Below are 22,211 nucleotides of genomic sequence, written 5' to 3' on the forward strand. Positions count from 1 at the left end.
GCCACTAGAAAGAAATCAGGCCACCTCCTGCTTCATCTATTGCTACACTCTACCCTCCACTTCTCAAACCACCAGCAGCTTTCCTGAAGGAAGCCTTCCTTCCTCCATATGCTTGCATTGCTACAGGTGGCCCTGGAGTCCCCAGGCTGGGCCCTGTGAGTCTCATGGGTGATGGAGTAGCCCTCTGTTATTGACTGGAATGGTGGCAGGTGTGCCACACCTGCTTCTCTCCCAAGTCTCCCTCAAATGACCTTCCCAGGCTGGGCAATTCTGACCAGTACTTGTAGATTAAAACCATTGTCTTGCAGAATGTTCTAAACTGATGGTGCCTAGGACACACCATCCGCGGTGCTATACGTTATTTCCGGCACCCTTTGGCATGCCTTGTTAGCTTTATAGCAGAGGGCAGACCAAGAAGGACTGGAACCTGGAAGAAGCATCTTTGACTGGGGTGTAGATGTGAGTGGAGTGTGGGGAGACGATTGTGTTAGCCAAGAAGGCTGGGATGTGAATGACTTGGGTGACGCTGAGAGTCCTAGGTGAAGCATAAGAAGAAGATAGGTAGTGAGGAGGGGGCCCCGGAAACCCTCTGCTTCCTGATTGAGCTTGGAGAAAATGTGGGGAAGGCCCCTGCTGGATTTCCAGCTAGTTGTTGATGGCTACCCTGCAAAAGAAGAAATTCAATCCTCGTGTAACTTCCATTAAAGGACAGAGGAGGGTAGAGAGGCAGTGTACTCCGGTTGCTAAAAGCTCTGACTTTAGGGCCAGGGAGACCCAGATTTCGATCTGGCTTTGCTGGGGACTAGCTTGGTGACCTACACAGATCTTTAACTCCTCTGTACTGCCCTTTCCTTGTCTATAAAATGGGGACATAAATGGTAACACTCTCTGAGGTTCCCAGAAGGATTAAAGGAGATGCAGCAGGGTACGCACTCAGTAAAGACAGCCAGCCCTATGGAGGGAGGCAGCCTTTGCTACTCTCATCTGTGCCTGAGTTTCACTATCAAAGTGCCAGACCAGTCAGAAGGGCAGAGGTCAAGAGCAGGTAGGCTCTGACTGTGGCCCGAAGAACCCTCTAATGTCAGTTCTGGGAGGATCCCATCCAAAGTGGTTATCTTATTCGGCCCTGCCTCTGAAAGGGGAAGAAAAATACCTAGAGAGATCGTATGACTTAACCCCCATCTTGCTGTGTCCACATAGGTGACAATGTACCTGAATTGGGCCTCCAACAAGCACATTGTGCCTTAAAGTCAGAGACTTGGGAGCACAGGCTCCCAAGAGTCACAGGCTCTGTGAGGAAGTGGGGGGCATCTTCCAGCCCATACCCATCACCATCCTCAGACCAAAGGCTGATGATTCCACGCTCTGCAGAAGGAGAAGATCCTAGGATGGTAGATTGCTTGCAGTTGACTCTCTCGGGTGAGGATAGTCTCTAGGTATTTAGATGTCTCTTTCTGACCTTCATCTTCCTTGTTTTCTTCCCAGGCTGGGTGGAGCTCCTGCCCTGCTGCGCTGGACCTGCAGATTTTTCTGCCCACCCTGCTCCTCTGCCCTCCCTGGTTCCTGTCAGGGACAAGCAGTGACTGAAATTATCGATTGCATTCGTTCATCCTCCTACTGCGGTGCATCCTGGCGGGATCCCAACCGCATGGTGAGGTTCTGCACCATGTGCTGGGTTCCTCTGCTTAGGCACCACAGGGTCTCCTGGGAATGTCAGCAGGGAAGACAGAGCACTTGGTTGGGAATGAACTCTGCTTCTCAATCCTGCTGCTGTTCCTGAATCCAGGGAAAGAGTGACATGGCCAGTTTCTCTAAGGCAGGCCCATCCAGTTGGTCCACAATAAAACAGATAGTCTTGGGACTTCCCTGGTGGCCCAGCGGAAGAGAATCTGCCTGCCAATGCAGAGTTCGATCCCTAGTCTGGGAGGATTCCACATATCTTGGAGCAGCTAGGCCTGAGCTACTGAACCTGTGCTTTTAGTTCAGTTCAGTTCAGTCGTGTCCAACTCTTTGAGACACCATGAAGTGCAGCACATCAGGCCTTCCTGTCCATCACCAACTCCCAGAGTTTACCCAAATTCATGTCCATTCAATCGGTGATACCATCCAACCATCTCATCCTCTGTCGTCCCCTTCTCCTCCTGCCCTCAATCTTCCCCAGCATCAGGATCTTTTCAAATGAGTTAGCTCTTCGCATCAGGTGGCCAAAGTATTGGAGTTTCAACTTCAGCATCAGTCCTTCTAATGAACACCCAGGACTGATCTCTTTTAGGATGGACTGGTTGGATCTCCTTGCAGTCCAAGGGACTCTCAAGAGTCTTCTCCAACACCACAGTTCAAAAGCATCAATCCTTCGGCACTCAGCTTTCTTTATAGTCCAACTCTCACATCCATACATGACCACTGGAAAAACCATAGTCTTGACGAGATGGACCTTTGTTGGCAAAGTAATGTCTCTGCTTTTTAATATGCTGTCTAGGTTGGTCATAACTTTCCTTCCAAGAAGTAAGCGTCTTTTAATTTCATGGCTGCAATCACCATCTCCAGTGATTTTGGAGCCCCCAAAAATAAAGTCTGCCACTGTTTCCACTGATTCCCCATCTATTTGCCATGAAGTGATGGGACCGGAAGCCATGATCTTAGTTTTCTGAATGTTGAGCTTTAAGCCAACTTTCTCACTCTCCTCTTTCACTTTCATCAAGAGGCTCTTTAGTTCTTCTTCACTTTCTGCCATAAGGGTGGTGTCATCTGCATATCTGAGGTTATTGATATTTCTCCTGGCAATCTTGATTCCAGCTTGTGCTTCATCTAGCCCAGCATTTCTCATGATGTACTCTGCATATAAGTTAAATAAACAGGGTGACAATATACAGCCTTGACGTACTCCTGTCCTTATTTGGAACCAGTCTGATGTTCCGTGTCCAGTTCTAACTGTTGCTTCCTGACCTGCATACAGGTTTCTCAAGAGGCAGGTCAGGTGGGCTGATACTCCCATCTCTAGAAGAATTTTCCAGTTTGTTTTGATCCATAGTCAAAGGCTTTGGCATAGTCAATAAAGCAGAAATAGATGTTTTTCTGGAATTCTCTTGCTTTTTCAATGATCCAGTGGATGTTGGCAATTTGATCTCTGGTTCCTCTGCCTTTTCTAAAACCAGCTTGAACATTTGGAAGTTCATGCTTCACGTATTGCTGAAGCCTGGCTTGAAGAATTTTGAGCATGACTTTACTACTGTGTGAGATGAGTGCAATTGTGCGGTAGTTTGAGCATTCTTTGGCATTTCCTTTCTTTGGAATTGGAATGAAAACTGACCTTTTCCAGTCCTGTGGCCACTGCTGAGTTTTCCAAATTTGCTTGTGTTCTAGAGCCTGTGAATTGCAACTGCTGAGCCCGCAGGCTGCAACTACTGAAGCCTGTGCATCTAGAGGCCACGCTCCACAAGAGAAGCCACTACAGTGAGACGCCCACACCTCCGGTCGCTGCAGCTCGAGAAAGGCTGTGTGCAGCAACGAAGACCCAGTGCAACTAAAAGTAAGTAAGTGAAATAAATAAATAAAAGAGACAGTCTTGATCCTCAAGCTCCAGCTCCAAAGTTCCTCCAAATCTTCATTGTCTACTGTCACAAGAAACTTCTCCAGGAATGTTCCCTCCTAGAGCAGGGAGTAATTCGGAACCACAAGGATGAAGATGTTGCTGTTTCTTAAGAGATAATAAAAGCATCACGTTGGGTGTAATTTTGACTGGACTTATTGTAAATGCCTTCCCAATTTACTTGATCTCTTAAGCTCTCCTTCCCACCCTCATTTATTGCCCAGGATTCTTCGTACTGAAGTAATGTGCCCGAATATTGCATAACATTCTGTGGACAGACACAATATTGTAGAAATAATTTAATTGACGGCTTGTAATGAAAAGAGAGCTGGGTAAGTCGCTTGGGTTGCAATTTCACTTTATATTTTTACATGGAGGGGGATAGTGCTGTTGACGTGAATAGGCTGGTATTGATTTCATTTAAAATTTTCAACATCTGAATGATGTGAGCAGTGATCTGTGGGAAGACACTGTAGAGTGGTCGGCATATCCCCTGCTAACAAAATACCATTTTCAAAGGATTTTTCTATTAGCATTCATAAAGAGATTGAAAAGGGTTAGGAGAATGTTAAAATTTTTACTGACCAAAGAAATATGAATTACCATCTTCATTTTACTCTTAATCAATTGAGTTATTGGAGCTTACATAATCCTCTGTTAAACACCTGAAAGAAAGCAGGCAGGAACCTGGAGGTGTTGTATAGAAGACTTTGTTTTCTAAAGGTAGTGACTTCAATGACCCCATGAGAGAGTCCCTAGACTCCCCCTAGAAATGGATTTTGAACGCGGCAGCGACTCCTTAATGCTGCCCCATTAATGAGTTCCGATTCAGTGGTTCTAAGTTACCATCATTTAACAAGAGGAACACAAATTAGATTTTCAGACTTTCAGAGATGAGTTTCTCATGGTACCCAAGTCTATGTTGGATAAAGAAAAGGTTGGAGGGTGGGGGTGGGGGACAGACTTTGGGCCAGGACCTGCCTGTTTTTTTTTAATAGAACCTAGATGGCAACATTGGAGAAGGCAATGGCAAGCCACTCCAGTACTCTCGCCTAGAAAATCCCATGGATGGAGGAGCCTGGTAGGCTGCAGTCCATGGGGTCGCTAAGGGTCGGACATGACTGAGCGACTTCACTCTCACTTTTCACTTTCACACATTGGAGAAGGAAATGGCAACCCACTCCAGTGTTCTTGCCTGGAGAATCCCAGGGACGGGGGAGCCTGGTGGGCTGCCGTCTATGGGGTTGCACAGAGTTGGACACGACTGAAGTGACTTAGCAGCAGCAGCAGATGGCAACATGGGGTCGCTGACTGGGTTCCACTTCCTGGGTGGGAGGGTTTGGGGTACTCTGTGTCTTATCTTGGAGAGAGGTTTCTAGGATTGTAAACTCGGGCAATCTGTCAGGTGACAGCTCTTGCCTTCCTGCTGGCCTGGGAGTGAAAGAGGACAGCCCAGAGGACAGCATTGGATGTGAGCAGCCAGCCGATCCCCCAGGGTGCAAAGGCTTCTCTCAAGCAGCTCAGCCATCCTGTCTTGTGCCTGGGCCTCACTGCTGCCCTGAGGGATCAAAGAGACTCGAAGGGAACACACAGAGAGGGGCCCTTTCCTGAATCACCACTGACAGGGGTGGTAGAAAGGCCCTCAGAAGGTATGTCACTCTGGCTGCAGATTTTAGAAAACCAGCCACAGCTGGGCCTCTTCGGGCTGTAGGACTCCCTTGACTGTCAATCAGGCAAAGGGGGACTGTCACCCTTGGGACAGGAGGCCTAAGTTGGAGAACCTGGCCCTGTGCACTCAGGAAATGGAGAGCGGGGAGGGGGCCCTGGCTGCTGCTCCAAAGGGAATGAACTGATCCCGACTTCGGTCCTGGCGCTGCTCTAGGGGAGAGGCGCAGAGTGCAGAAGAGGCTGGAGAGGAAGACAGGACAGGGGCTCAGGGCTCAGCCCAAGGACAATGGGAAGGTATGAACATGTTTTATATCAACAGAGACACATCGTTCTCAAACACACGCAGATGTGTGCACTAAACGCATTGCCAATACTTTTATTGACATTCTTAGTACATAATCTGGATTGTAAAGCTGTCATTTCCATGGAATGCAATAAAGCTATATTCAGTTTGAATAGAAAAGAAAATTCTGTAAATTGAAAAAAAAAAAGAACAACTGGGTTTCCCATTGCTGACACAGACACTCAAAGAGGCAACGCTAATGCCGACAGGTACCGGCGGGGCCCATGCCTGGCCCAGGGTTCATCTTCCAGACTGGACCCTGTCTCAGCTTTCATTAACCTCCCAGTTGTGCCACAGGGTGGGTGACAGACACAGAAAATCCACCAGGAGTGCTTCCTCAGGAAGCCTTCCACCACCCTCATACTCTGTAACACAGCCGCCCCCCAGATCATGGCCGCCGCCAGGGTCTCCTCCAGCATCCCGCTGGCTGACCTGGTGTGCCCATGGTCAGAAACAAGTCTTTGAGATATCCACGGCCTCCAGAAAGTGCCAGTAGGTTATGGTCTAAAGTTGGGACGAAAGTGGGATGGTATAATATGATGTTAAGTTCAAGGACCCAGGAATTCTTCCTGGTTGGCCATTCAGTCTCACTCCAAGGAGAGAGGGAGACTGAGGGAAAGAAGGAAATGGAATGGGAACTTATGCTTTATTAGGAGCCAGCATTATGGCCTCTAAAGCAGTCTGAGGAATCTGGAATGCTGGCCTGGGCCACACGGAAGGCTGGGCCCTCCTACCTGCCCTCAGACTGTAGTGGGCTAGGAGTCTGCCCCCAGACTATAGGGGGCTAAGGGTCTTCCCCTTCCTCCTTCAGTACGCGGGCTCCTGCTTGGGAAACTGCTATTTGAATGCTACCAGGTTGATCCATTGCACAGGAGGCAAAAGCAGGGGGAGCAGAGAGACAAAGTGAGCTTGTTCTCAGTGTGGGGCAGGGAGCCAGCTCACCTTGTTTTGGGCATTAGCCCTGGCCTGGGGGAGGCAGACAGAGCATTTAAGGAGAGGGAGAAAGTGAGGGAGAGAGAGGGTTGCCACACTGCTGGGGAGCACCTGATTTTAGCCAAACTCCTGAATTTTTTAACTTTTTGAAACCAGAAGGATGAGACCCAGTATCCTATATTTGGCTAACTGACTTTGTATCCCCATTCTTGGACAAGCCACACATTGTCCTGTTAGTCCAGCTTTCATATTATCCAGGACAGTTTATCAGTGTGTCTTAAGGTTGGGAGGGTATATTTAGGGAGATTTGGGGCAGTTCCTGGATACAGGAATCAAGGTAGATTGCTTCATTTAGTGAGAAAATTATTCCGTTTAAAATTCTCTTTGAATCCTTCTAATTAACTCAGCGGACTGTCTCCAATGACTCTGCCTTTAACACCTGTTTAATAACGTAGTCTCTCTAACAGAAGGTGAACCTCAACTTCAGGACTTTGATTGACCACAGTATAAAGCAATAATTTAATAACCTTTGCATTTTTATTTAATAACAACCTTTTTATGTAAGGTGAGTGACACATGTTGTCTTCTTATAATAGTCACATTATGCAATATTTACTGGAGGTCAGTAACTGTTTTAAGTGTTTAATGTATATTAATCCATTTAATCCTCAAAGGAACCCTGGATCACAGACCTATTATTATTCCCATTTTACAAATGCAGAACCTAAGGCAGAGAATGTATAAATTGCTTGCCCAAGTTCACCCTGTTAGTAAGTGGTGAAAGCAGAATTCTCATCTGGGCATTCCCACTCAAGAGTATAGGTGTGGGGCGGAGGCTCATCCCACATTGTCTTGATCCTCCAGTCAGTGGCCAAATGGGAGACATCCTGGGTATGCTGTATGTGTCACCTCATTTGGGCATAAGGATGAACTCTATCCCGAAAATCAGAGCTCTGGACAAGTCCAGTTGGCCAAATTCCAGCCACAAGACCTTGGTCAATCCCTCTCTCTGAGCTTTCTTGTGTTTAACTTGAAGGCTAGTAGTAACATCTTCCTTGCTGGGCTATTGGAAAGACGAATGCAGCTTAAACAAATGATAGAATGTCAGGTCTGTCCTGCTCTAAATAGAGGGGAGGACGTGATGTCTGCAGACAGAGGACCTGGCTCAAATACAACCTCCTTCATTTACTATCATGAGACCCTGAGGGGGTCCCCACTGAGAGTCTCATTTGTCCTGTCTGTGAAATAGGAATTAAAACGGTATGGATCTCAAAGAGATTTATTCTATATGCTGTTAAAGAACCTTTAGGATCAGTGAACTGTAACTGTATCCTTGGTTGAATTATTTTCAGAAGTAGTACTGAATAGTATTGTGAAACTGACTTTGAAAATCTCCACAATTTAAAAGTACTTTTAAAATATTCTTCATGTGATAAAGTACTAAATATAGCTAATGAAAAGAAGAATTCCCCATTAACACTTTGGTGTATGTCCTTTCTGATAAACACACACAATAATGCTAAATTTTTCAAAATGAAAATGAGATAATATCAAATATACAGTTTTTAAACTTCCCTTTTCACATAAGTGGGTTCTATTTTCTCTTGTCCTGGTCCATGTCTCTTCCTGAAAGGCAAACTTTTAGGTGTTTCTGATTGGGAGATACTGAGGTTTAAAATGGCAGAGTCTAGTCCTTTAGTTCTGAAGATTGTAAATGAAGGGTCTTATGATAGCTGTCAAGAGCCATTAGTGTAACAAGATATCATTCCAAAGTCAGGAAAAAAATCCTTTTGTCTATATGGAGTTTGAGCCCTTTGCATATTTGGGGCCTCATCAAAGGGGAGGTTTGAGGTAGTCTTTCTTGTTTTCCTCATAAAACTCAGAAAATTGCTTGATTTAAAACAACTCCTCTCCTCTGTTCCATCTGTCATTTCTGAAACATTTTTCAGAAAGCGTTAAAAGTAATGGTGTAACAAACCGCGAGGTAGTAATAGTATTTTAGGTAGACAAAAATGCATCCTGGTAGAAAAACAAAGACACAGCTACAGTGACATGGAAAAGAGAAAGAGATGTTGCTTCTGGCCTCGATCAATCTGATCTTATCTAATTTAAAAAATTAAGCCGTTTGGAATTTTGTAATTGTTCTAAGGAGAATAAGCAGAGGCATTACGTTAGTCTAAGCATGTTCTGTTGTGACAACAACACGGGCCTTTAAGGATTTTTTTAAAATGTCTTTTATTTTGAAAGTTTTTCCTATATTTGAAGTCTTGCCTGGTGGCCAAACCCTAGTGTTCTGTGGCTCTGTGGAAACACGAGCTCACCTCCTGCTCCGGGTACCCCACTCTCTCTGGCTTTAATTAATACCGTACAATAAAGTTCCTACTCCCCAGCCAAACCACCATCGGCTGTAATCTTGTCAGCTCTCATAAGCCAAACAGAAACACACACATTTTCTTGCTGTTGTTCAATCGCCTGCATCTGCTATTTAATTTCCAGAGGAACCTCATCTTGCTGCTTTGCGCACTCCTTTCCTCCCTTCTGTTTATTTATTTGCTTTTCATATATTTTTTTTTTTCCAAAGAAGACCACAGGTAACGAGCCATGTGAAGCTAAAACTGAAGATTCTGATGGCAGATGCCTCGGTTTATGACAAGCTGAATACTGTAAATTGTGGCATATGGAGGATGAAGGACTTAAAAAGCTAGCCTGCCATGACAGAGAGGGCTTTACCTGTAACTAGAGTTAGCAGTTGAGTTTAGGGCACAGGTTACAGGTTGCATTGCTTCAAAGTATCAGGACTGAATTTTAATGCTGTTCTTCCTCTGTAAGTGTGCCAAACACTGTGTCATGAATGGTGGTGTTTGACAATCTCCTCTCTTTAAGGTCTGAAGCAAGTGTGCCTCTACTCATAGACCACATGTGTAGCTATCTGCCTTTTTTTTTTTAAGGGCAGTAGAACATCCTTGTGTCTACAAGGAGAGACTAAAGTGTGCATTCAAAGCATCACCATCACCCAAATTCTCAACCTCAAGTCCTGCTGAGAGAGGACCCTAAGTTCACTCACCCAACCAGTCCCCAAATACAAAGTAACAAGGTTTCTGTGGTCTATGTAATAATGTTATAATAGCATATTGATGCTCAGTGATCTGCAACATTTCTGATTCTTCAGTGCTAGGGTTCGGTCTCTTTTCTTTCTTACTCCCTTCCTCCCTTCTTCCCTTCCTTACTTCCTTTTTAGGTATTACTAAATACAAATTATATGTACTGTGATAAAGTAATGAAAATAGTTTTTATCTTTCTTGCCAGCAAGTAGAACTCAGTTTGCTGTTGAAAACCTTTAACTTCAAATTCTCCTGCTTTCATGTGAATGGAATTTCAACTCTAATGCGGCATTAATGGGGTTTTGCACTGAATTGCCTTTTGGGGTTTGATTTGCCTTTTAGAGAAGCTGGTGTTTGACTGCATGTTCAAACACGGCATGTATTCTTATGAGCGATGTGAGATTCAAATAAACACAATGAGTGCGTTCATTTTGATGACCTCCCCATCACACATTCAAATAAACACAAATGTTCTCAAATGTATAAAAGCAGCTGTGTTTATGTCAGCCTGCAAAGCACCAGATATATACATTCAGATTCACTCGTCTATCTGGAACCATGTACCTCCGCTCATCGTTAAAAATTTAGTGGAAAATCATGCATGGGGCACGTGTAATGTGCAATTTTCAACCGTATACACATCTCTAAACAAATTTTCTTCAAACATGTTACTGACATTTGTTTTAATTGAGGATGAAGCCTGGAGAAACTTTGAAGTTTCTGAAAACAAAACAAAGCAAAATAGAAGTTGCTACCAGAGGAACTGGCACGTTTAAAGTGTTCGGGTAGCATGAGAAGTCACCTTCCCTGATATTCAGGCCAACCTTCTCTGCCTGTTCCTTTCCTTTTCTCTTCTCGTTTCCTCCCTCTCCCCTCCCCCACCCCCTCCTCTTCTCTCCTCTCTCTTCTTTCCTTCCTCCCTTCCTTCTTTCTTTAGGTTAAACAAAATCACGCAAAGTTCTTCCACCTTCCCTTCATTTCTTTCTTTGTTCCTTGCTTCTAGTGAAGCAACACAAAATGCCAGCTCAGGAGTTAGCTTTTCCCCTTGTTTGCTTTAAATATCATAAATGTGAGATATGACGAATCTTTTCTTCAGAACCTCAGCTGGAATGGCTCAGGCATTAATGCCGGGTTAAGCTGTACTTTCTGCATAAGAACCAACTTTGGCTTTGTATGTCAGACTAAAACAACACTTCCATCTTGTACTTCTTCAAACAGAAGAGCAGTTTGCAGGTTTCCAAGAAAATTCCCAGCCTCCATTTTGCTGACAGACAGTAGGAAATAGAAGAAAAATCAACTCTAAAGTTGATTGGGATCTACCTGCCTGCCAGGAACTGTTCTAAACATTTTAAATGTTTTATTTAATTCTCCACCACCCTCTGAGGTAGGTATTGTCACTATACTCATTTTACACACAAAGGTGGGCAAAGAAGTCTCTTCCTCAAGGTCACCCGGGATCAGTAGGTGGGGAGCCTTACTGGTATGTAGGTTACAGTCCTCGTGATTTGTAAGAGAAAATGGAAAGCCAAACATTTACAAGTAATAACTTAGTTTTTAAATGTTAGCAAAAAATCCAAATTTTTAAGAAACTGTCAGCTAAACAAAAGACATCTGGCAGTGGGATTCAGTCCCTGGGCTGCCAGTGTGCCTCCTCTGATTTAAGTGATCCTGTCTCTAGTTTTTCACAGTCAGAAAACTTACTCTTAATAACTAAGCAGATAAATAGAGAGAATGTAGGATTTGGAGAGAGAACTCTCATTCACATTGGAATTCTATCCATTTCCAGCTAAATGACCTTGAGCAAGTCACTGCTATTCTCTGAGTTTCAGTTTCCTCACCTGCAAAACAGATAATTGCTGTCTTAGGAGAGGTTTTATGAGAATTATGCAAGCTTTATAGGCCTCTTACAATATTTATAATAAAACACTTGTAAGCTCTAAGCATTATATAATCAGAAACTATTGTTACTATGGTACTACCTCCTTACATCTGAATATAAGCAGAAGGATGGGCACATTTACTGAAGGTTAAGTATGGTAGTCTCTGAGGAGTAGCAATGTCTTTTCCCACCACTGAATGTATAGTACTGGAGTACTACAACACTTTAAATGTGCCAGTACCAAAGTGGACAAACTTGTGTCCACACTGTGACCTGCAGAGTCTTTTGCCACACCCCCATCTGATAGAGGAGGACCTTGAGGGGCCAAGAGGTGAAGGGAATTGCTCAAGGATGCAAAATTAGCAAAAAGTGCAACTGAAATTCACACAGGTTTCTTTGGCTCCAAAACCCGTGGAGCCAATGATCTCTCTCATTGACAGCATATAATATATTAAGCTTCTATCTGGCATTACCGCTTCAGTGGGAACCATCTTGTCAACATGAGAGTTAGGGGTCCTGCTAGAAAAAGCTTAAGATCTGGAACTATTGATGAAGAATGGAAAACAAGCATGAGCCAGGGAGCTCAGGGAGGGACAGGGCTGGAAGGAGCCCCACCTCTACCTTTCAGTGCTGGACAAGGGGAATGTGAAGAGGAAGAAAGAGGAAGGAGGGCTCTGACATGCCTGCCACGCGCCCTTGGGAACAAGCCCCCCACGTCAGTCTGTCCCGCTCCCTGCCCTGCATTCAGTGGGGTTGCAGAGCCTGGCATTGCTGGACACACACTGGAACGTGAGGTTAGTCATGCTATTTACCAGCTTACTTGCCCACAGATAAAAGCCACACTTGCACATACTGGCTTCATCGATCTGAGAGTGATATTCGGGCCTGTTTCTGCCTTGTCCCTGTGTGTTATTTCTCAGTTGGTTCAGAACTCAGGCAAGGAAGGGGTGCGGGGTGCTATCTCATGGTCCCTAGAAGCCCTAGCACAAGACTGAGGGGATGGAAGAAAGAACTTAACTCTCTTTGGCTTTGGGTAATCCACTTTCTAGGCCACCTCTAAATGAGTACAATCTCTCCCGTTTGTGTGAGAAACTTTAGGACTGAAAAAATCCATTTCTCAAAGACAAGGCAAAGCAGTTCCATGCACAAGCCCAGGACTCTCTGGCAACACGGGGAGAACGATTCGGCTCTTTGTAAAAGTCATTTGGCTGGGGGAGTCTCCTTCAGAGTAGGAATATTACAATCTGAGGGCTCTTTTCATGGGGTTGAGTGATCTATGTGGGAGGGGCAGGTCCTTTACCACTAATTTCTGTTAAAGCTCCAGTTCTAATTCTCTTCCAGTCATTAAAGGGAAAAGAAATTTAACATGGTAGGTGTAACAAATATCCAACCCCATGGAATTACAGGATGGATGGTTTCCTCAGCAGATTCAACAGTGGTAGCGATAAAAATAATCAATACAAATTAGGGACATGCTTCTGTTTTAATGCACTTAGTAACCAGATCTCTTGTCCTCAAATAAGTCTAAAGGAGAACTGTGTCCTCCACACCAACTTGAATACTATTGTGAAGGAGGTGTGTGTGTGTGTGTGTGTGTGTGTGTGTGTTCCCTTTTCTCTTAGGGATTCTATAGCTTCCTTCATTCTTCGCCTCTCTCATATTACAGAAAGAAGGTAATTTTTCCTGGCCATTTACTAAAGCTCATTAAAGACTGGAGAGAACAAACAATGCTACTCCTCAGAGACTACCATTCAAAGTCACTCTACAATTCTCTGTTCTAATACTTGAGACAAATTAATTATTCCTTAGTGAATACTGTATAATTCCTATTCTTCATTTTTGGGGGGTGGGGAATAATAATGGGAAGTTTATATCTGAGTGAAAAGCTGTCTATGCTGAAGGGAAATGAGAAAAAATGTGTGTTCTGAGAGGAGTAAAAGCAATTATTCTAATAATAATTTGAAGAATATTAATGTATTTTTAAAGTAGATTGCCTTCAAATAAACACAGAGGTTGAAGCAATGGAGGCTGGTTTATTTATTAATCATTCCAAATGCACATTCTTCTAAATGAACAACTGCCCCATCAACTTTGCCGGCACATATTAAATTTAGTTAAACAGCAACTTGCAAATGTCTCAAAACTTTTGTAACCAGAGACTAATTTGTTTAACACGTTTAAAATGTTATATTGATGTAAAACCCTACATATTAAACTTCAAAGGGAAAAGCTCTTGAGAGTTTCCCAGTTTAAAGACTACATGCGGGAAATGAGATGGCGACAAATCTCATTCTCCATTCTCCTGTTTTATTTTGCTTTGAAACAGAGGCAGTCTCCGGCCCCTGTCCTCATCCTCAGTGCCGTGTTTGGTCATCTGTAGAGCAGCAAGTATCTAACTGCAGGGACTACAAGGCAATGGTTGAGAAAGGCCTAGTGTTTCCCTTTCATCTCTATTAATTAATCCTGGCTCCATTTGCCCAGAGTACGTTGCTGTTGACATCACCTTTTCCTTACACTTTAAAGAGTCCCGAGAGAGATCGACTGCAGAACAAAACTGGACAAAGAGTACATTTGGTAACCATTTTATTTCTCAATTACCAACCTACACGTATGGAAAAGATTTGCTCGCTATCTGATTTACACAACAATTATGCTTCAAAAGTTTAGAAATAAATAACTTTTTTCTTGGACTCATTACCAATTGTAATTGGTGTCAACTAACGAGTTTGCTTCATGGCTTGCCCTTAATTACTGATAAAAGCTAAACTGCAACTCTAGCCAATCAGAAACTAGTTTATTCATGAGAGTATAGTATTCTTTTAAAAGCTCTATTTGTCCTAATAAGTGGTTTTGTGTTTGGCTGAAACCTTCCATAAGCCCCCCTAATGTAAGCAAAGGACTCTTAATAACTATATACAGTGAAGGAATATCATTACTGCCCTCATTCAAACAGATGAAACAAAGAGAACATTTTATAAATTTCAAATGTATACATCACAAAGTTACCAGACCCTGAAATTCCATCCATCTGGTTGGAAATAGATATTAGTACCCTTAAGACTGATATTGAGAATTTGTTTTCTCTTTCAATGTCTAAATTCTTTTCACGGTATCACCAGCGTTCTGAAACAGGCAGTAAGAAATAGGAGAAACCCAATAGTCCTGAGGCATGTTAAATCCTAATGGTATAAGCAAGGTTTGGCTCAGTCCAATATCCCACATGAAAAATAATAGTGTGGAAACCGGAGTGTTAAGAGATAGTGTGTGGTGGAATGCCAGAAAGGCTCTGTGACAGCAAAAGCCTAACTGCAGAACCACCATCCTAAAGACAGCCCTCTTTGCTGTTGTTTTCGGAAAACAAATTAAACTTCTTCAGGATTAATGGAAATTCTGAAGATCGGTTCCCACTCTTATAATAGTTAGGGTGCTTTTGGCTGCAGTGATCAGAAAACCAAAGTGGCTAGAACAACAGGGGTACTTTTTTCCTCACACAACAAAAAAATTGAGGTCAGACGTTTCTGGTTTAACTCAGGCAACCACTGCTATCATTCAACACAGGTTCTTGCTATCTTTCCATTCACTCTGCCTCACTGTGTTGGCGTCTCTTTTCATGGTCACAAGTTGACTGAAGTCCATGAATCCTATTCTTGCATAACAAAATTTAAAGACAGAAGGTCCACGAATCTTATTCTTACCTAACAAAATCTAAAGGCCTTTATTTCTTCCACCACTTGTTAAAAAAAGAGCTAGGAAAGTTTTCCTAGAAATACCCATAGCGGTCAGTCTTCATTCCAATCCCAAAGAAAGGCAGTGCCAAAGAATGCTCAAACTACCATACAATTGCACTCATCTCACACGCTAGTAAAGTCATGCTCAAAATTCTCCAAGCCAGGCTTCAGCAACATGTGAACCATGAACTTCCAGATGTACAAGCAGGTTTTAGAAAAGGCAGAGGCACCAGAGATCAAATTGCCAACATCCGCTGGATCATGGAGAAAGCAAGAGAATTCCAGAAAAACATCTATTTCTGCTTCATTGACTATGCCAAAGCCTTTGACTGTGTGGATCACAATAAACTGTGGAAAATTCTGAAAGAGATGGGCATACCAGACCACCTGACCTGCCTCTTGAGAAACCTGTATGCAGGTCAGGAAGCAACAGTTAGAACTGGACATGGAACAACAGACTGGTTCCAAATAGGAAAAGGAGTACGTCAAGGTTGCATATTGTCACCCTGCTTATTTAACTTCTATGCAGAGTACATCATGAGGAACGCTGTGCTGGAAGAAGCACAAGCTGGAATCAAGATTGTTGGGAGAAATATCAATAACCTCAGATATGCAGATGACACCACCCTTATGGCAGAAAGTGAAGAGGAACTCAAAAGCCTCTTGAGGAAAGTGAAAGAGGAGAGTGAAAAGGTTGGCTTGAAGCTCAACATTCAGAAAACAAAGATCATGGCATCTGGTCCCATCACTTCATGACAAATAGATGGGGAAACAGTGGAAACAGTGTCAGACTTTATTTTTTTAGGCTCCAAAATCACTGGAGATGGTGATTGCAGCCATGAAATTAAAAGACGCTTATTCCTTGGAAGGAAAGTTATGACCAACCTAGATAGTATGTTAAAAAGCAGAGACATTACTTTGCCAACCAAGGTCCGTCTAGTCAAGGCTATGGTTTTTCCTGTGGTCATTTATGGATGTGAGAGTTGGACTGTGAAGAAAGCTGATTGCCAAAGAATTGATGCCTTTGAACTGTGGTGTTGGAGAAGACTCTTGAGAGTCCCTTGTACTGAGAGGAGATCCAACCAGTTCATTCTAAAGGAGATCAATCCTGGGTGTTCATTGGAAGGACTGATGCTAAAGCTGAAACTGCAATTCTTTGGCCACCTCATGGGATGAGTTGACTCACTGGAAAAGACTCTGATGCTGGGAAAGGTTGGGGGCGGGAGGAGAAGGGGACGATAGAGAGTGAGATGGCTGAATGGCATCACCGACTCTGTGGACATGAGTTTGAGTGAACTCCTGGAGTTGGTGATGGACAGGGAGGCCTGGCCTGCTGTGATTCATGGGGTCGCAAAGAGTCGGACACGACTGAGCGACTGAACTGAACTGAACTGAACCTTCTCTCACATCTGTTTGGCCAGAACACATGCCCATTCCTAACCAATCACTAGTAAGGACTGCCTCAAGCTTAGACCAACCATGATTCATCTCCAAGGTTGTGGAGGATCCCAGGCTCCTGTAAAGCACCTGGCTCTTGGATGTCTGAACAAAACCGAAAATTTCACTAAAGAGGAGAAAGGGGATGATGGTGAATGATTTGTTAGTAAGGTAAATAGCAGCATCTATCTCCCAGTTAAAGGGAAAGAGATGTAGATGGACAGGGGGCATGCTACTGGGGACCAGAGTAGTCTCTGCCACTAATTTGGGGTCTATTGCATCCTGGATCTCTGTGTGTCTCACTGACTTCCCTCTGAAATGTGGGGATGGGACCAGCAGTTCCCTAATATCTCTTCTCACATTGGAATTTGATGGATTTTCACTTTATTCACTGCCATCTGGTGGGTCTCCTTGTTTCTTTACTCTTCAGCTTATACAAATGGCATGCTGAATTCTCTGTCTACTTTCAGATATTTCTTATCCCTTAATTCATTCTCCTCAGACTAGATGATAAAGACCCCCAAGGGCAAGACACCAGTATGCTTTGTAGTCTTTTGTATTCATTGAGTTATTGCTTATGGAGAACCTATTCAGTGCTGTGCACAGTAGGAGATGCTTGGATCTCACATAGTGGACGCTCTGTCATTATTTCCTTGTTTATTTTGCTCCAGCAGCTTTAGTGTCTTCAGACTTTCTTAAGAGACGCTAAGTAGCATCTCTAAGATAGAGATATTATGTGTATAATTTGTTATTATGAGGATATGGCCCAATCTACTCCCACAGGGTCACAATTTTTGTGAACAAGGCAGAACTCCTGCTTCCCAATGAGTGTCCCTGGTGGCTCAGCGGAAAAGAATCAGCCTGCTAACACAGGAGACACAGGTTCGATCCCTGGATCGGGAAGATCCCCTGGGAAGGAAATAACAACTCACTCCAGTATTCTTGCCTGGGAAATCCCATGGACAGAGGAGCCTGGCGGGCTACAGTTCATGGGATCTCAAAGAATTGGACATGATTTAGCAAGTAAATAACAACAACCTGCTTGCCAACAACCACCCACTCATTTAATAAGCACAATTGCTGTATATGGCAGCAAAATGAGAAAAAGTAAGAGAGGCTTATTCCTATAATTCACTTTCTTCTTGGAGAAGGAAATGGAAACCCACTCCAGTATTCCTGCCTGGAAAATCCTATGGACAGAGGAACCTGGCAGTCTGTAGTCCATGAGATTGCAAAGGGTCGGACACGACTGAGCGACTAACACTACTACACTTTCTTCTTGGAGCCAAATGACAATAGAATGTTTAAGGAACTTTATAAAGGCAAGTGAGAGACCTTAAACATGAGGATGGAGAAGCAGAAGCTGAGGGTCCCAGAATTTTAAGTTTCACATGAAGAATTCCCTTGTGTATGTTTTTAAATCCCTTGAGAAACCTGTATGCAGGTCAGGAAGCAACAGTTAGAACTGGACATGGAACAACAGACTGGTTCCAAATAGGAAAAGGAGTACGTCAAGGTTGTATATTTTCACCCTGCTTATTTAACTTTTATACAGAGTACATCATGAGGAACGCTGGGCTGGAAGAAGCACAAGCTGGAATCAAGATTTCCGGGAGAAATATCCATAACCTCAGATATGCAGATGACACCACCCTTATGGCAGAAAGTGAAGAGGAACTCAAAAGCCTCTTGAGGAAAGTGAAAGAGGAGAGTGAAAAGGTTGGCTTGAAGCTCAACATTCAGAAAACAAAGATCATGGCATCTGGTCCCATCACTTCATGGGAAATAGATGGGGAAACAGTGGAAACAGTGTCAGACTTTATTTTTTTGGGCTCCAAAATCACTGCAGATGCTGATTGCAGCCATGAAATTAAAAGACGCTTACTCCTTGGAAGGAAAGTTATGACCAACCTAGATAGTATATTAAAAAGCAGAGACATTACTTTGCCAACCAAGGTCCGCCTAGTCAAGGCTATGGTTTTTCCCGTGGTCATGTATGGATGTGAGAGTTGGACTGTGAAGAAAGCTGATCGCCGAAGAATTGATGCTTTTGAACTGTGGTGCTGGAGAAGACTCTTGAGAGTCCCTTTGACTGCAAGGAGATCCAACCAGTCCACTCTAGAGGAGATCAATCCTGGGTGTTCATTGGAAGGACTGATGCTAAAGCTGAAACTGCAATACTTTGGCCACCTCAGGCGACGAGTTGACTCCCTGGAAAAGACTCTGATGCCGGGAGGGATTGAGGGTGGGAGGAGAAGGGGACGACGGACAATGAGATGGCTGAATGGCATCACCGACTCAATGGACATGAGTTTGAGTGAACTCCGGGAGTTGGTGATGGACAGGGAGGCCTGGCGTGCTGTGGTTCACGAGGTCGCAAAGAGTCGCACACGACTGAGCGACTGAATTGAACTGAACTTCACATTTCCTCAGAAGTTGGTCAGTAATAACTTTTTAGCTTTTACACATGTGATCAAACTGTGTTTACTCTTCTGAGGTTGACAAGCAGGGGGCTTTAGTATTATAGAGGGAAAAAACCCCATGCAGTTGATTGTTTTTTCACTTGGCAACATCTTTATTTAGTTTTAGAAGTCTTTGTTATGTTGAACTTCTTGAAGATGGGAGTGATTATTTTGCAATTAAAGGTATATAAATGCCTAACAATCAATTTCTTACAGATCAATGGCAGCAGCAAGAAGAGCACCAGTTCATGTTATTGCATGTGCCAAATGTAGTATCGCTGTAACTGTGATCAGCTTTGGAATTTTTATGTAAGTATTATGCCATACACTGTTTATTACTCAACTAATAGCTATTTCTCTACACCCACTCCTCTGCTAATCAATTCCTGATTTTTTTCAGAACTGAGATCTGCTGACTCCAGGGAAAGTGTTTCTTTCTTCCAGCTCAGATATTTAATGATGATTGGTCTAGGCTGACCATATGATGTATGTTCTTAACACTACCTCCAAAGTATATCTGGAATCTTATATTTTTCATCACTCCCACCATTCACCACATCAACTTCTTTCTCTGCAGTCATCTCTTTACTATTCTTTGACTTCCACTTTTGCCTCCTATGACAGTTAGAATTGGTTCCAAATCTATTTCTCTTTAATATAAGTTTGGAAGTAACTATTCCAATGTTGTTTTGGCAACTTCACAGTGTCACCAGAGACCCATCTTTTACCAGGGCTTTTATGTCTCTGCTCCATCGTCTCAGTGTGAGACTTCATCCTGGTATACCATTTCCATCCTCAACATGGTGAAGCTTAAGCAATTAGGTCCACATTTCAAGTCTAAGGAAGGAAAAATATTTAGGGTAAAAAATGGGTCCTTCTCAGATGAATCAGCTCTTCAAGCACTTTGCTAGAAGTCCTATCTCTGTTTCCCCTTGTGCTCAAACACTTAGTCGTGTCCAACTCACTGTGGCCCGTGAATTGTAGCCCGCCAGGCTCTCCTGTCCATGGGGTTTTTCAGGCAAGAATGCTGGAGTGGGTTACCATTTCCTAACTTTCCCTTACATATTATTTACTGGCTACAACTTAGTCACAGGAGCTACAAGTGAAGTTTGGAAAACACAGTATTTTATTCCAGGCAATAATGCACACAGCTTGAATTGGGGTTCTATTTCTGAGAGGAAGGAGAGAATGAATCCTGGGGTAAGCTTGAAGCTAGTTCTCCCACACATCTCTTTCATCAATTCTTCCCCAGTTAAAAAAAAACTAAAACATCTGGGACTTCCCTGGCAGTCCAGTGGTTAAGACTCTGTGTTTCCACTGCAGGGGGCAGACTGGTTTGATCCCTCATCGGGGAATAAGGACCCCAGATGCCTTTTGGTGCAGCCAAAAAGTAAAATAAATAAATAAAATTTTAAAAATTAAAGGTAAAAAATCTGATTATGACATTACCTTGCTTGACACTCTCCAGTGGCTACCCATTGTGCTCAGATTAAAACTGAATGGCTCTGCACTATTTTGTAATGTCTGTATATGCAATGTAACTTTTCAAAACTGTTTACAACAATAGTAAGCTTTTTCAAAAAATGAAAAAAAATTAATGGCTCTGTCTTTCTCTCCAACATTAACTGTTAAACAGTCTGTCCCGATTACTCCATTCTAGCAACGCCTGTTTACATTGAGCATTCAGCCATGAAGTTAGAAGATGCTTGCTCCTTGGAAGAGTAGCTATGACAAACCTAGATGGCATATTAAAAAGCAGAGACATCACTTTGCCGACAAAGGTCCATCTCGTCAAGGCTATGGTTTTTCTAGTAGTCATGTTGGATGTGAGAGCTGGACCATAAAGAAGGCTGAGCACCGAAGAATTGATGCTTTTAAACTGTGGTGCTAGAGAAGACTCTTGAGAATCCCTTGGACAGTGAGGAGATCAAACTAGTCAAACCTAAAGTCAATCAGTCCTGAATTTTCACTGGAAGGACTGATGCTGTAGCTGAAGCTCCAATACTTTGGCCACCTGATGTGAAGAGCTGACTCATTGGAAAAGACTCTGATGCTGGGAAAGATTGAGGGCAGGAGGAGAAGGGGACGACAGAGGATGAGATGGTTGGGCGGCATCACCAGCTCAACGGACATGAGTTGGCAAACTCTGGGAGATAGTGAAGGACAGGGAAGCCTGGTGTGCCGCAGTCCATGGGGTCATGAAGAGTCGGATGTGACTGAGCGACTGCACAACAAAGAAGCTTATTCCCATTCCGGGGCCTTTGCCTCTGCTGTTTCTGCTGCCGGAAATGTGTTTCTGTGAATCTCGGCCTGACTCAGCACTCCACTTCCTTCAGATGCAGTCGTGCTTTTCCTGATACGAATCCCCAGAAGGGTGGCTTCAAAGGTATTATTGTACTTCTGCAGAGCCTGCGAAACCTTACTTTCACAATATCTACCTGAGAAACATAAAATACATCTCACAATAAACACGGTTCGATCGTGCCTAGTGAAGGACAGGGAAGCCTGGTGTGCTCTCAGGAGGCTTCACTCTTTGTGACTTGTCACGCTTTGTCACTCTTCGTGACTTGCAAAGAGTCGGACACAACTTAGCAACTGAACAACATATAAGAAGTGAGTTAAATTAGAAGCGTCAAGTTAATCAGTTTCCTTTGTAGACATTTACTTGGACATTTCTTAATTTTAATTTTTACAGTTTTGCTTTTGTACTTTGGAGCCCCTAAACTTTTTACTTCAGGTATCCAACATTTTTTTCTTATAAACTCAAAAAAAAAAAAAAACAACTTACATGCACTGAGCATTGTGCTAGTAGTACGTACTGGGTAAAACTTCCCTGATAACTGTAAAGTTTACCCCGATGAACACTGAAATTGTTCTAACTACAGAAACCTCATTTTTAAATCTTAATGAAAAAATTATTAATAACAGTTTTACAACTGATGTTACTTGTACTCTGACAGTCTAATTATCTAGCAGTGGTTTAGCACAGGGTTTCTCAACCTCATTGGCACAACTGACATTTTGGGCAGAATGAGTCTTTGTTATAGGGGTCTTTTCTTGTGGTTTGTAGG

This window comes from Moschus berezovskii, chromosome 4 (genome assembly GCF_049115385.1).
Source record: "Moschus berezovskii isolate FMDL1 chromosome 4, NW_MosBer_1.0, whole genome shotgun sequence".
Classification (NCBI taxonomy): domain Eukaryota; kingdom Metazoa; phylum Chordata; class Mammalia; order Artiodactyla; family Moschidae; genus Moschus; species Moschus berezovskii.